This window comes from Dermochelys coriacea, chromosome 2 (genome assembly GCF_009764565.3).
Source record: "Dermochelys coriacea isolate rDerCor1 chromosome 2, rDerCor1.pri.v4, whole genome shotgun sequence".
Taxonomy (NCBI): Eukaryota; Metazoa; Chordata; order Testudines; family Dermochelyidae; genus Dermochelys; species Dermochelys coriacea.
Genome location: NC_050069.1, coordinates 109,071,192 through 109,083,772, shown reverse-complemented (window position 1 = coordinate 109,083,772; position 12,581 = coordinate 109,071,192). Strand labels below are relative to the sequence as shown.

The following is a 12,581-nucleotide window of genomic DNA, read 5'->3' as shown; positions in this document are numbered from 1 at the left end:
CTAAATGTTTTCATTCACAAAAATGTCATTAAAGTCAATATTTTGGAGTTTTCCAGAGCTAGAAGCAAATATCCTTTTGGGAAGCTGGGAATCTCCCTTCTACTCTGGATGTTTCCATTTCTAGCCCTTCTACTCCATAAGGATTGGATGCCCTTGTTGTTAGGTTTTAATTGCTAACCCCAAAGATTCAGTTTTTAATTTTCTGGTTTTAATCTCTTCATTAAAAGATAGGTAGGTAATTCTATTGAATCTGTAAAGATGTTAACTTAGCATCAGATGGAAGAGTGTGATGAGTGATACATGTTTCAAGCCCCTGGCCTCTTATCTCTGGTCTTGTTTTGTTTTTTGTAATCCTTCTCAAACTAAAGTGATTGAAAAGCTTTCCAGATCTGATAATTGAAAAGATTTCAAGTGAAACTTTTGGCTCTTATAGCAGCATGAGATCATACAATGTGGTATTAGCTGAATTGGTACCAGAGTTTGAAATGAAAATGAAAACATGTTAGTATTAGCCTCTCTCAGCTATTTTTCAGGACTGTGAGTAAAAAACTGGCTTGCTGGTCAACTGCTGTACATTATGACTCCATAATTTAAAAGCATAGATTTTCTTTAGAATGTGTGAAGTATGTGTATTTCTGTTTGCATTTAGTATGTTTAATTTACATCTATTTTGGTGACAAGTGTTTTAGGTTTGGAAATTACTTTAAAACTTAGGGCAACTAAAGAAAGTCATACGAGAGGTTTTACTGAAGCTGTGTGTATTCCTAGAGTTTCTTAAAAATGCAATAGAGCATTGGGGACACAATCTTTTCTTTAACTTTTTATTAGTCTCAGGTCTTGCTCCTTGTTACTACTCTAATTAACATTTATGCATGTGCACGAGTGTACACACGTGCGTATAATATGTACTAATGTATTAATTATATACACATATACATGTCTAGGTTTTATCTTTCACATTAGAAATGTAAATTATATAATGCCTAAATTACAGGTAAGAAAATTATGTTAAAGGAACTTTAGTGTTGCAAAGTCAAGCACTCAGAAGTGCCAGAACTGAAATTGCCTAAGCAAACTTAATTCAACCCCTTGTGTGTATGCATTATGGTAGTCTTTTAATCACATGATCACAAGCTCCTATTTCATTCAGTGCACAGAATGGATAGGGCTTATTGAATGGGTAGCTATTTGATATTTTGTTTTGTCATTCAGTGGGTGGCTGCACACTCTTCAAAACCTGCATTGAATGCAGAATTATTAATTTCCTCATGGAGTTTTCATGGCGCTGATCACTGTAGTATGTGAATACTTCACAGATAGGAATGAATTTATCTTTACAATCCCTGCCCCCCTCCTTTACTCCCCTGAGTTAAAGTTGTTATTCCACTTTTACAGATGGGATCTGAGGCACAGCGAGAGTAATGTCAAAAGCATCTGCTAATCTTGGTGCCCAAAAAGATGCTTTGGGTCTGATTTTTTTAAGAGTACTTTGTAAGGTATAGCACTTTATATATTCAGAGCAGACCTCCCATTAACTTCAATTGACCATGAAACTGACCTTCCTCTTCCTGCAGTACTTTGCCTTATTCAGTACACACCTTCTGACTTTGCAACAAATGAGATAGAGTTCCCACAGATAACTGCCTTATTCACTACATTTATTCTTTGGGCACTGTCCACCTGTGCAATGAATGAGGCAGGGGTCCTATGGGAAAATACTATGTTATGTTAAAAATTATATCATTATGCATATGTACAAGGGGCTGAATTAAGTTTGCATTGGCAAACTAAATTCTGCCATTTCCTAACTTTTGAGATGATTTGCAACCTTAATGTTCTTTTTAATGTATTTTTTTGTATATAATTGGGACGGTGCACCCCATAAGGCTTTATGGAAATATGCTTATGAATGTGTATATATATGACATAACTGGAATATGATTTATGCTACATATGCTATGTAACATATCTATGTAAAGGTTATGATCTATTGAATATATTCATCCTATTTGTATGCATGTGTCGTTGTATTTGAAGTTCTGAATATTGGCTGTATACTTGTTTGATTTTAAATAGCCTTAGTAAGGCATTTGGTCAGCTTCTTTAGAAAGGAATTTGCAAGTTAAGTGCCCAATCACTTAATGGACAATGGATCTTGGAAGGCTCCAGTCCACATAAGAAGTCTACATGGGGGATGTTCAAGGTAGCACGTGAACCATGGCTGCTGCCTGTAAGTTATGAGTCATGCATGCCCATGTGACTCCAAAATTCCATCTTGTAGCTGGGATTCTACATAGGGGAAGGGGGGGGGTGTCCACCCACAAGAGAAAGTCTATTTAAACCCCTGGTAGACCCCTCCATTTTGTCTTCAGCTGGCTCAAGAGTTGCCTCTCCACCCCAAAGGATACCTGAAAGAAACTGGAACAAAGGACAGTAAATACAGGGGGTGTGAGTGATTGCTGGACTCAGACTAGAAGGAGATTAGTCCGTAAAAGGAAGCTTACTGGAACACCTCTGAGGGTAAGGTTTTATCTGTATTCAGTTTTCTTACTGTATTAGACATAGACTTGCGTGTTCTATTTTATTTTGCTTGGTAATTCACTTTGTTCTGTCTGTTACTACTTGGAACCACTTAAATCCTACTTTCTGTATTTAATAAAATCACTTTTTACTTATTAATTAATCCAGAGTATGTAGTAATACCTGGACGGGGGCAAGCAGTTGTGCATATCTCTCTATCAGTGTTATAGGAGGCGAACAATTTATGAGTTTACCCTGTTTAAGCTTTATACAGGGTAAAACAGATTTATTTGAGATTTGGACCCCACTGAGAGTTGGGCATCTGAGTGTTAAAGACAGGAACACTTCTTAAGCTGCTTTCAGTTTAAGCCTACAGCTGTTAGGGGACATGGTTCAGACTTGGGTCTCGGTTTGCAGCAGGCTAGCGGGTCTGGCTCCAACCAGGGAGGCCACCGAAGTCCCAAGCTGCCAGGGCAAGAAAGCAGGGGCAGAAGTAGTCTTGGCATATCAGTTGGCAGCCCCCAGGGGGTTTCTGTGATCCAATCAATCACAGTAATTTCCTAGTTTTTTTTAAAGTAGAATTAAAAAACAAATACTCTCATATTGACCCCCAGATTGGGTCATCATCAGGATTTGGACCTCTGCCACTTGAGGTAAAAGAGAAACTGGTAGCAGTAGTCAACTGATGTTACTCGAGTGGATGTGCCACTTGAATGGGATGAGACACACACTTTGCTAGCGCATGTCACAGATCTTTGTTGATAGCAAAGGAATATTGAGACTCAGAATCCTAGATTCAGCTCCAAATTCTAGAGGAGAGCGTGCTCTCCATTTGACCCTTTGTCCATTTGACCCTTTGTCCATCCCACAAGTCTGATCCCTTCTAACCTTATCTTCTCCAGCCTGTGCCTGCCTTAGCCTCCCCACTGGCTTCTCACTGGCTCCTGGCTCCACATCACCACATGAACCACTTTATACAAGGTATGGACAGATCTAATATATTGGCATGGCCATCCATCGCTAGGGAGAGACTGACCATTTTCTGGGCTGTACTCAGACTGACAAGAAACAAGGATAATTGAGGCATTTAAGGTTTCAGAGTAGCAGCCGTGTTAGTCTGTATGTGCAAAAAGAAAAGGAGGACTTGTGGCACCTTAGAGACTAACAAATTTATTTGAGCATAAGCTTTCGTGACTATGTAGCTCATAAGGTAGTCTCTAAGGTGCCACAAGTACTCCTCTTCTTTTTGAGGCATTTAAGCGCTCTGAGAATTGGCCACAAACTTGTCAATAATCAATCAGGAATGGAAGATTAGATCTTGGATGATATTTGGCCACATTGTTATCAATTGATTTTTTTTCTGAGTAATGGGCCTGCCACAGTTTCCTTTATAGCAGCTGGAGATATTGCCCTCCACAGGGGAGGCGCTGACAGTTTCCACCAGCTGTGGACCCAGTTCTTCCCTGTTGGCTTTCAGAAGTAGGTAGTACAGTGGGTAGCACAGATTGTGTCATGAAGTATCTCCAGAATCTCCAGAACTTTAGTGAGCAACACTGGCCTAAACACAACCAGGGAAGGCTTCCTATTTGTATCCTCCAGAAATTGCTATGCCACCATGGAAACATTCTGCAGTAATAGTTTAACTTTTATGAGTTAAGAACTTGAGGACACGACTTGAGGGGCATTGCTACAGTGGAAGGAGAAGGGGAACAGACCCTTGTATGTAGTAGCTCTTCTACCCCTTCCTCTGGTTTTTGTCTTACAGAATATAAACTCTTCACTGGGACCATGCCTTCCCATATGTCTATGCAACATCTTAAGCACTACTTTAATATAAACAATAGTAGATGGCATAATATATCAAGCAATGTAATTACATTCACTATCTGTGATCTCCCAGGTCATACTGTAGCATTAAAGGCCTTGCAAGAACCAGCTCTCTCAAAAACAACTGCTGAACAGTCAGTGCCATTCAGATAGAAATGAACCTTTTCAGAAAAATATACTTTTGTGAAGCTTTTCAATATGGCCCCATTTTGAAAACCCTTTAGATTTGTGAATTGAAAGAATTAACTTGGTTTTTTGTTATGAATTGCTATAGATGGGTCAGGTCCTGCAACCCTTAATCACATGATTCCAGCTGGACGATTTGCGTGAGTAAGGATTACTTGTGTGAGGGAATATTAAGGGACTGATTTCTGTTGTATCAAGCAACCCTTGTTTCTCACTGAGTGGTACCAGCTTACCCAAAGTGCCTGCCAAGTGAACAGAGATTGGGGCAAAGCATGCATCTCAGTGGAAACTGTCAGGCTTTTGTATAAATGCAGTGTAGTCTTTAAAAATCTACCTTGGAATTAATTCACTTACAAACAAAACAGGAAAAATATTAATTAGAATTGTTTTTCTTATTTGTGTTTCTGGTTTCCCTGCCATAAACTAAATTTCATTCTGTAAAATATCTACACAGTGTTTTCTTTTAGTAGAATCTTATATGCATTTACAAAATAGGCTGCCAGTTTTGTCTGAGCAATAAGGCACTCTGGAGTTTGAAGTCTTAATCAGAGGTATTCTGTGAGCCTCATGCCTGACCAAGTACAGTACCTGAGGCATGTGTTACTACTAACCTATGCCATAATTACTGTACGCATGTAGCTACAGGAATATGCACATATGGCTTTCCTATTGTCAGCGTTCAGATAATTTGCTAACGAAGGCCAATACTCACATCAGCCGTTGTATCTTTAATCATAATAGATCACCACAAACCAGGTTATAAAACTGGCATACAAAGTTCAGCATTAGGGCTCTGTAAACACTTTGCCTAGAATCTACCCCCCCCCCCCCTTGAAATTAGGGTGGATTCAGATCCTCTTTTATCAGTGAATATCAGCTCCATCATTTGCCAAGTTGTGATGGTGTTATGTTTAGTTGCAAAGTTGTGATGCCTGCTCCCTGCCTGTCTTTGGGGACAGAGATGCGTGTGGCCTATATTCTTCTCACTCAGTCCTAAAACCAGAAGCCTCCTGCTGTGGTCTTTTGTGGGATGCTGGGTTACTTACTACATCTTCACTCCCCAACCTGTTTGTTGTACATATCTAAGGATGGTGGTGAAGGAGACAGAGGACAACCTGCTATCAGTCACTACCTCCCTGAGTGTAAAAGCGGATAATCTTTCCTCATAAACAGGAAAACAAATGTGAAGAAAGAGCCAGAGTGGTGCTCTAGTGAGCTCAGGGACAGATACCCATAATTCCTTAAAACTAGAATGTAAAGAAGAGAAGCCCTAGGACTCTTTGCCTTAATCATTCTGTAGCAGCCATGTTAAGGATTACAGGATATCTGTGATGCTGAGCCCAGTCTGGAAGGTGGCTGACAACTACAGTGCTTCCCTGCTATATAGTGGGAAGCGAGTGGGGCAAGGTGTATTGACTCCAAAGACCCTGGAAAGGTTTGGGAGAGACAGCGTTCCAAACCAGGCAACTCTCCTGCTGGGAATAGCAGCCATCTTGGTACTGTTTGAGGACCCAAGGTACAGCAGGGAGGGCCATATGTCCCCAGGATGGAACAGGTGGTCAGGCTCCCCTCCCCAAGACACACACAAGACATCAAAAGTAAAGCCTGACATAGCCCATATCTTCAGGGCTAGGAGGGGTGATGGGATGTGGTTCTTGGATATTACACTAGAAGTTTCCTTCCCATGGCAACTCCTGTATTGAGTTTGTGTGAACTGACCCCTAAATGCACATTTCTTACAGTCCTGTTCAATAATAGCATCTGACTGGTGGTGAAAAAGCCCACTGGCTGAAGATATGAGTGCATTAAAATACCCAAAAACTAAAATTTATTACTTAAAAAAAAGCCTTTACATTAAATTGTCTGTAATTTTATTATACTGTTTTAGTGGACTGGTTAGGCTCTTAATAAACCCCATGATAAAAAGAATAGAAACACTAATCAGTTTGCACCCCTTTATATTGCTGTTCATGTTCCAATTATTTTGCTGTCATTCTTCTTTTTAAAGTAGCCAGAAAGAGTACAACAAAGTATGGTGAGCCCTAATTTAGAAGCAAGAGCCGGTTCACACCGGTTCATTGGCTCTTTATTAGAATCCACTACCCACTGTGTTTTATCTTCTATGAATATTACTCTTCTATTATGCTCATCATCATCTCTATGCAGATGATCATTTAATACTTGCAAATGAGCAAAATATAATGAGTGGTGAGCTATAAAAACACTGAAAACTTATCCATCTGAGGAAACAAGGGCAGTGCTGGCAAACTAATGTTAATTGTTTGTCTTAGAATAAGTGTGAATGTGTTGGATATAAAAAGCAACTTTTAGGATCTACTTTTCCCATTGCTACATGAGTGCAACCCCTGTTCCTGCTGGGATTCCGCTTTACATACTTCAGGTAGAGCAGAGACACCCGTTTCCCTCCTCCCCCCCCATTCTTGCCTATGGTGTAATCCAGTCACTTAAGGTTTGCAATTAGCATTGGCTCATTATTACTGTTGTAACTGCTGAGCATGTTAAAACTTCCCAGTGATGACGCAGGGGCAGGGAGTGCGGTAGAAGTCATAAGCAAGGCATGTGGCACGAGTCCTGTGTAGTTTTGCTAAAGAAGCCCAAACCTGGTCTTTTTGTTATGAGGTTGACCCTTCACTTCTGACATTTTTAATAGTAAAAATGACTTTTTCATTAAATTACATAAAATATGTAATATTATATACTCTAGCAGAGAGACTAAAGCCTTTTTTGGAATAAGAGAGATCTGTCAGGTTCTGCTTTTTGCTACAGCTGCAGAATTTCTACTTAAGTGGAAAGAAAGAGAAAGAAAGACACACTTGGTAAGGGCCTAGATCAGCAGATAAAAGAAGCACCACCAGTAACTGAGGTCTGACTTTCTTCCTTCTTGTTCCTTTCCCCCAAAATGATGATTTTGAACTGGTTGAGCTATTAGGGTGGAAAACCTCAAAACAATTTTTTTTTTAAATAAAACTCTTTTTCAGAAATAGAGAAGTAGAAACTTGGAAAATGAATAGATTTTTGAATGGGTCACCATTTTTTCTCAGGAGTTATGATTCAGTTGTTTGGACGTCTTGATTGCTACTAAAAATGCTGCAACCGATGAAGTGAGCTGTAGCTCACGAAAGCTTACGCTCAGATAAATTTGTTAGTCGCTAAGGTGCCACAAGTACTCCTGTTCTTTTTGTGGAAACAGACTAACACGGCTGCTCCTCTGAAACCGGCCATGTTTCAGCGTTTCATGTTATGATACGCTACTATCTGTCTCTCTAAGCTGGGTGGCTGAAAACAACTGTCCATTTGATATCCTTCCATATCCTGTTGATATGGCAATATAGAAATTGCAGGGGAATATTAATTTTAATATGATCTTTGGGATTGTCAGGACTTTATAATACAGGAGCAGTCATGAGAGCGCACTTTGGCATATCATTATTTTTTTTTCTTCATGTAATGGCATAATGTTTTTTGAAAAGACTGTGTTGCTAAGATGTATTATCCAAATATGCTCTTTCCACTGGGTGTCTCTCAGTACTCCACTCTGGGAAAAAACGGCAGTAAGATCATGGGGTCATACTTGTATTGAGTCTCATGCTTCCTGTCACACTGTATTTGACCTGGAATGAGCAGCTGATATGACATCATCGTGGGTGTTGCCAGCACATTCTTCTTTTTATATTAAATCTGCAAAAATATTTTCTTTTTGAAGATCCCCCTCTCCCCCGCCCACACAAAGGGATTTCATCTGGCTTTGTATACCCCATAGGTGTGTCTGGTTGTTTTTGATGAGTGAGGTATTGTCCTACTGTTTACCTCTCTTAAAGGAAGTGTCTGTTGACATAGTCTGCATTTCAATCATCTTTATTATACAACACCCTGGGAAGCCTTCAGGGCAAGCCAAGTAGGCCCTAAAACACAGCTTCTTAGTCACAAAGGGAGACAGGGCTATCCAGACACCAGCCGTTCATATTTCTTTATTTATAGAGATCTGTGTAATGATAATGTCAGACCTCACAGAAGACTAAGGCTGCTTATTTAGAACTGTATGTGAGGTGAGGCAGGAAGGCCTCCCAGCTGCTGTTTTTACCTGCCACAGTAGGTCTGTGGCAATAGCCTTTTAAGAGTGAGCAGTGGAGCAGAACAGCAGTGCTTTAATCCTTCAGGGACTGACTCTGCCACCCTTACTCATGCTGAGCAGTGCCTTACTCAACACAACTACCTACAGAGTATCCCTTGTGAGTAGGGTTGGCAGAACCAGACCCTCAGTAAGTTGCTCTCTCTCTCTCTTTTTCTGGCCTTGGCTATGCTACGGGTTTTCTGAATTGCTCTACCACCAGTACCAGGAACAGTGGGTGCACTAGACTGATGGTAAGAGAATTAAAAATAACCCTTAGGGTAGACATAGTCTCCCTCTGTACCACTGCACTCTTAATTAAGGACTTCCATGGAGTGACCACTATTAATTTTCATCATAGCTTAATTTTTTATCTACATATTTTTATTTATTTAATTATATGAAAGTATGTGCAAAGAGAGCCATATGGTCAAAACTTATATATAAAATGCTTCTATTTGGATAACTGGTCCTCATGGTACATTTGAGATCTGGTGGCACTACGGGTCCGGCATAGACCAGTCAGCCTAACTTCAATACCTGGAAAGATACTGGAGAAATTATTACACAATCAATTTGTAAGCACCTGGAGAATCATAGGGTTATAGGGAATGGCCAGCATTGATTTGTAAAGAATAAATTATGCCAAACCAACTTAATTTCCTTCTTTGATAGGATTACTAACCTACTGGAAGTGGGGAGGAAGTAGACATGATATACCTTGATTTTTAGCAAAAAGAAAAGGAATACTTGTGGCACCTTAGAGACTAACAAATTTATTTGAGCATAAGCTTTCGTGAGCTACAGCTCACTTCATCGGAACATTCATCACATCCGATGAAGTGAGCTGTAGCTCACGAAAGCTTATGCTCAAATAAATTTGTTAGTCTCTAAGGTGCCACAAGTACTCCTTTTCTTTTTGAGAATACAGACTAACACGGCTGCTACTCTGAAACTTGATTTTTAGTAAGACTTTTGACACAGTTCCATATTACATTCTCATAAGCAAACTAGAGAAATGTGATCTAGATGAAATTACACTTAAGGTGGGTACACAACTGGTTGAAAGGTCATACTCAAAATATAGTTATCAATGGTTTCCTCTAAAAATGGGAGGGTACATTGAGTGGGATGGTGAAGGGATCAGTCCTGAGTCCAATACTACATAATATTTTCATTAATGACTTGGATAATGGAGTAGAGAGTGTGCATATAAAGTTTGCAGATAACACCAAGTTGAGAGGAGTTCCAAGCACTTTGGAGGGCAGGATTAGAATTCAAAATGATCTTGATGAATTGGTCTGAAGTCAACAAGATGAAATTCAGTAAAGACAAATGCAAAGTACTTCACTTAGGTACGAAAAATCGAATGCACAACTGCAAAATGGGGAATAACTGTCTTGGGTGGTTGTAGTGCTGAAAAAGATCTGGGATTTATAGTGGACCACAAATGGAATATGAGTCATCAATGTGCTGAAGTTGTAAAAAAAGCTAATAAGATTCTGGGGTTTATTAATAGGGGTGTTGTATGTAAGACATGGGAAGTAATGGTCCTGCTCTGCTCAACACTGGTGAGGCCCCAGCTGGAGAACTGTGTCCAATTCTGGGCACCATAGTTTAGGAAAGATGTGGACAAATTGGAAAGAGTCCAAAGGACAGCAACAAAAATGATAAAAGGTTTAGAAAACCTGACCTGTGCAGAAAGTTTTTTAAAAAAATGGGCATGTTTAGTCTTGAGAAAAAAAGACCTGGGGGGGAGGCGGGGGGCACGGATAGGCTTCCAATATATGAAGAGCTGTTCTAAAGATGGTGATGATCCAATATGTGAAGGGCTGAAGGCAGGACAAGAAGTAACGGGTTTAATCTGCTGCAAGGGAGATTTAAGTTAGATATTGGGGAAAAAACATTCTAACTATAAGGATAGTTAAGCTCTGGAATAAGTTTTCAAGGGAGATCATGGAGTTCCCATGATTGAAAGCTTTTAAACCTAAGTTGGACAAACACCTGTCAAGGATGGCCTAGTTTACTTGGTCCTGCTACAGTGCAGGGGGCTGGACTTGATGACCTCTCAAGGTCCCTTTCAGCCCTACATCTCTATGATTCTGTGTTACCAAGGCTGTCTATTAATATTTGCAAAAGGAGAGAGTTTTACTTCAGATTAAATTTGAGAGTCGACCAAACTTTGCCAATAAGCAAACTGTGGAAGACATACATGACATTATGACAGTTTGCTTATTTTTAATGTACAGTTGCAAGTCTATGGAATATGCAGCCTTAGTTTTGATTTGCACATGTACCATTTTTTTTTCTTTTAGTGCTTAAAGATAAATCCTAAAATACCCATCTGGGCATATCATGTGAGAGTTAATAGAAACCTTGCTGTTTGAAGAGCATCCTAGTCTTTGGCTTACGTGACCCATTGATAGTACTACAAACCTGACCAGCAGTGTTATTAAATTAAGCCTTGTTTCTCCAGTTCAGTGTATCTGCCCGACAGCTCCAAATACATTAAGCTCACCCGTACTGACTGATCCTATGACCTTTCAAATCAAGAATTGGTTTACATTGTGTTAATAGGAGGAGACAGAAAACCTGGCCCTGCCAAGATATCTGCAATCCCAGCACTGAGCTTTATGTTGGCTTCAATAGTTGCTATCTGTTGGTTTTTAATGAAGAAAGCAATGAAAATTGCAGGTCATTAAGAAAAGGCTAGGATAAGAGTGAACCAATTCTCAAGTGTCTGTCATTCTTTGTGTTGCTTAGGCAGGTGCCTAATGGCTAATTATTTTAATTGATATTAGATAACTGTTCAGAGTCATACATTAATAGTGGAAGCAGCCTATGCCTTGATAGTGGGCATAGACACCAAGTGCCAAATTCAGTGTAGGTGTAAATAGTTGTGCAAGTTAAATGTTGGAGCCCAGTTGTCTCCTTGTAGGATATGAGTAACTCCCTTTTAAATTACTGGAAGTTATTTGTATCCTGTTGGGAAGAATTGAATCCCAGGTGTAGCTGACCAGAAAATGGTTGTAAATAGTAAAATAGTGTAATCTGCATTGATTTAGTATCTGTACAAATCAACAGCTGTAATTTACACAGAGAGGAGTGTTGACACCAGGCCAAGTACGCCTTTCACTTATACCAGTGACCCCAACTGAGCTGCACCATTGTAACTTAGAGTTTAGCACACCATTTGTAATTTATATTAGTGCTTGCACTACTATGGAATTTGGCCCGGTGACTTCAATAAGAGTTGACACCAGGCTGAATTTGGCCCTATGTCTGTAGACAAAAACAAAGTGGTAAAAATAAGATGTAAATCCATAGCAGGTAGAAATTAAATCCCTTTGATTTGCCCTGGTACCCTACCTCTGAAAACGTCTTTAAAATGTAGACGTTTCTAGCACTCAGCACCTAAACATCTTCATTAGCTGCTTACTTGTGAATTTGTACTCCTTCAGATTGTGTAACAAAACAAATAAGAAAATCAAATCCAAGTTTAAACAAACATTTATGTAAACATGAGGTTTTTATTTCAATACTAGTTAGTGTTATGATTGGCAAAAGCATGCTTTTTCACAGAGCCTGTGCTGTGGCCAACTGTCATGAAATTTGGTTTTTCTCTTAAAGCTCCTGCTTCTGGAGGCAAGTGATTGCCTTCCAGCTTTCACTTAAGAAGTTTCTAGCCCTAGTGGTTGTGGAGAAAATCATGAACCCAGTGCTAAGAAAGCAAATAAGATTTTAAAAACATTTTTTGGTTCTTTTTATTTTTAAGTCAATCTCATGTTTCTTAGGCCTGGTCTACACTACTACGAGAATAGCGTAGCTGAAGTCGAAGTATCTTAGGTCAACTTACCTCGCATCCTGATGTGACTGCTGCTGCTCCCCTATCGACTCCACTTCCACCTCTCGTTGTGGT

At 39.6% G+C, this 12,581-nt stretch overlaps 1 long non-coding RNA gene across 6 annotated transcripts in view; it reads left to right on the top strand.

Moving 5' to 3' along the window:
* Positions 1 to 12,581, top strand: part of LOC119852110 — a 326,795-nt gene that overhangs the window by 181,005 nt on the left and 133,209 nt on the right. The window lies entirely within an intron of this gene.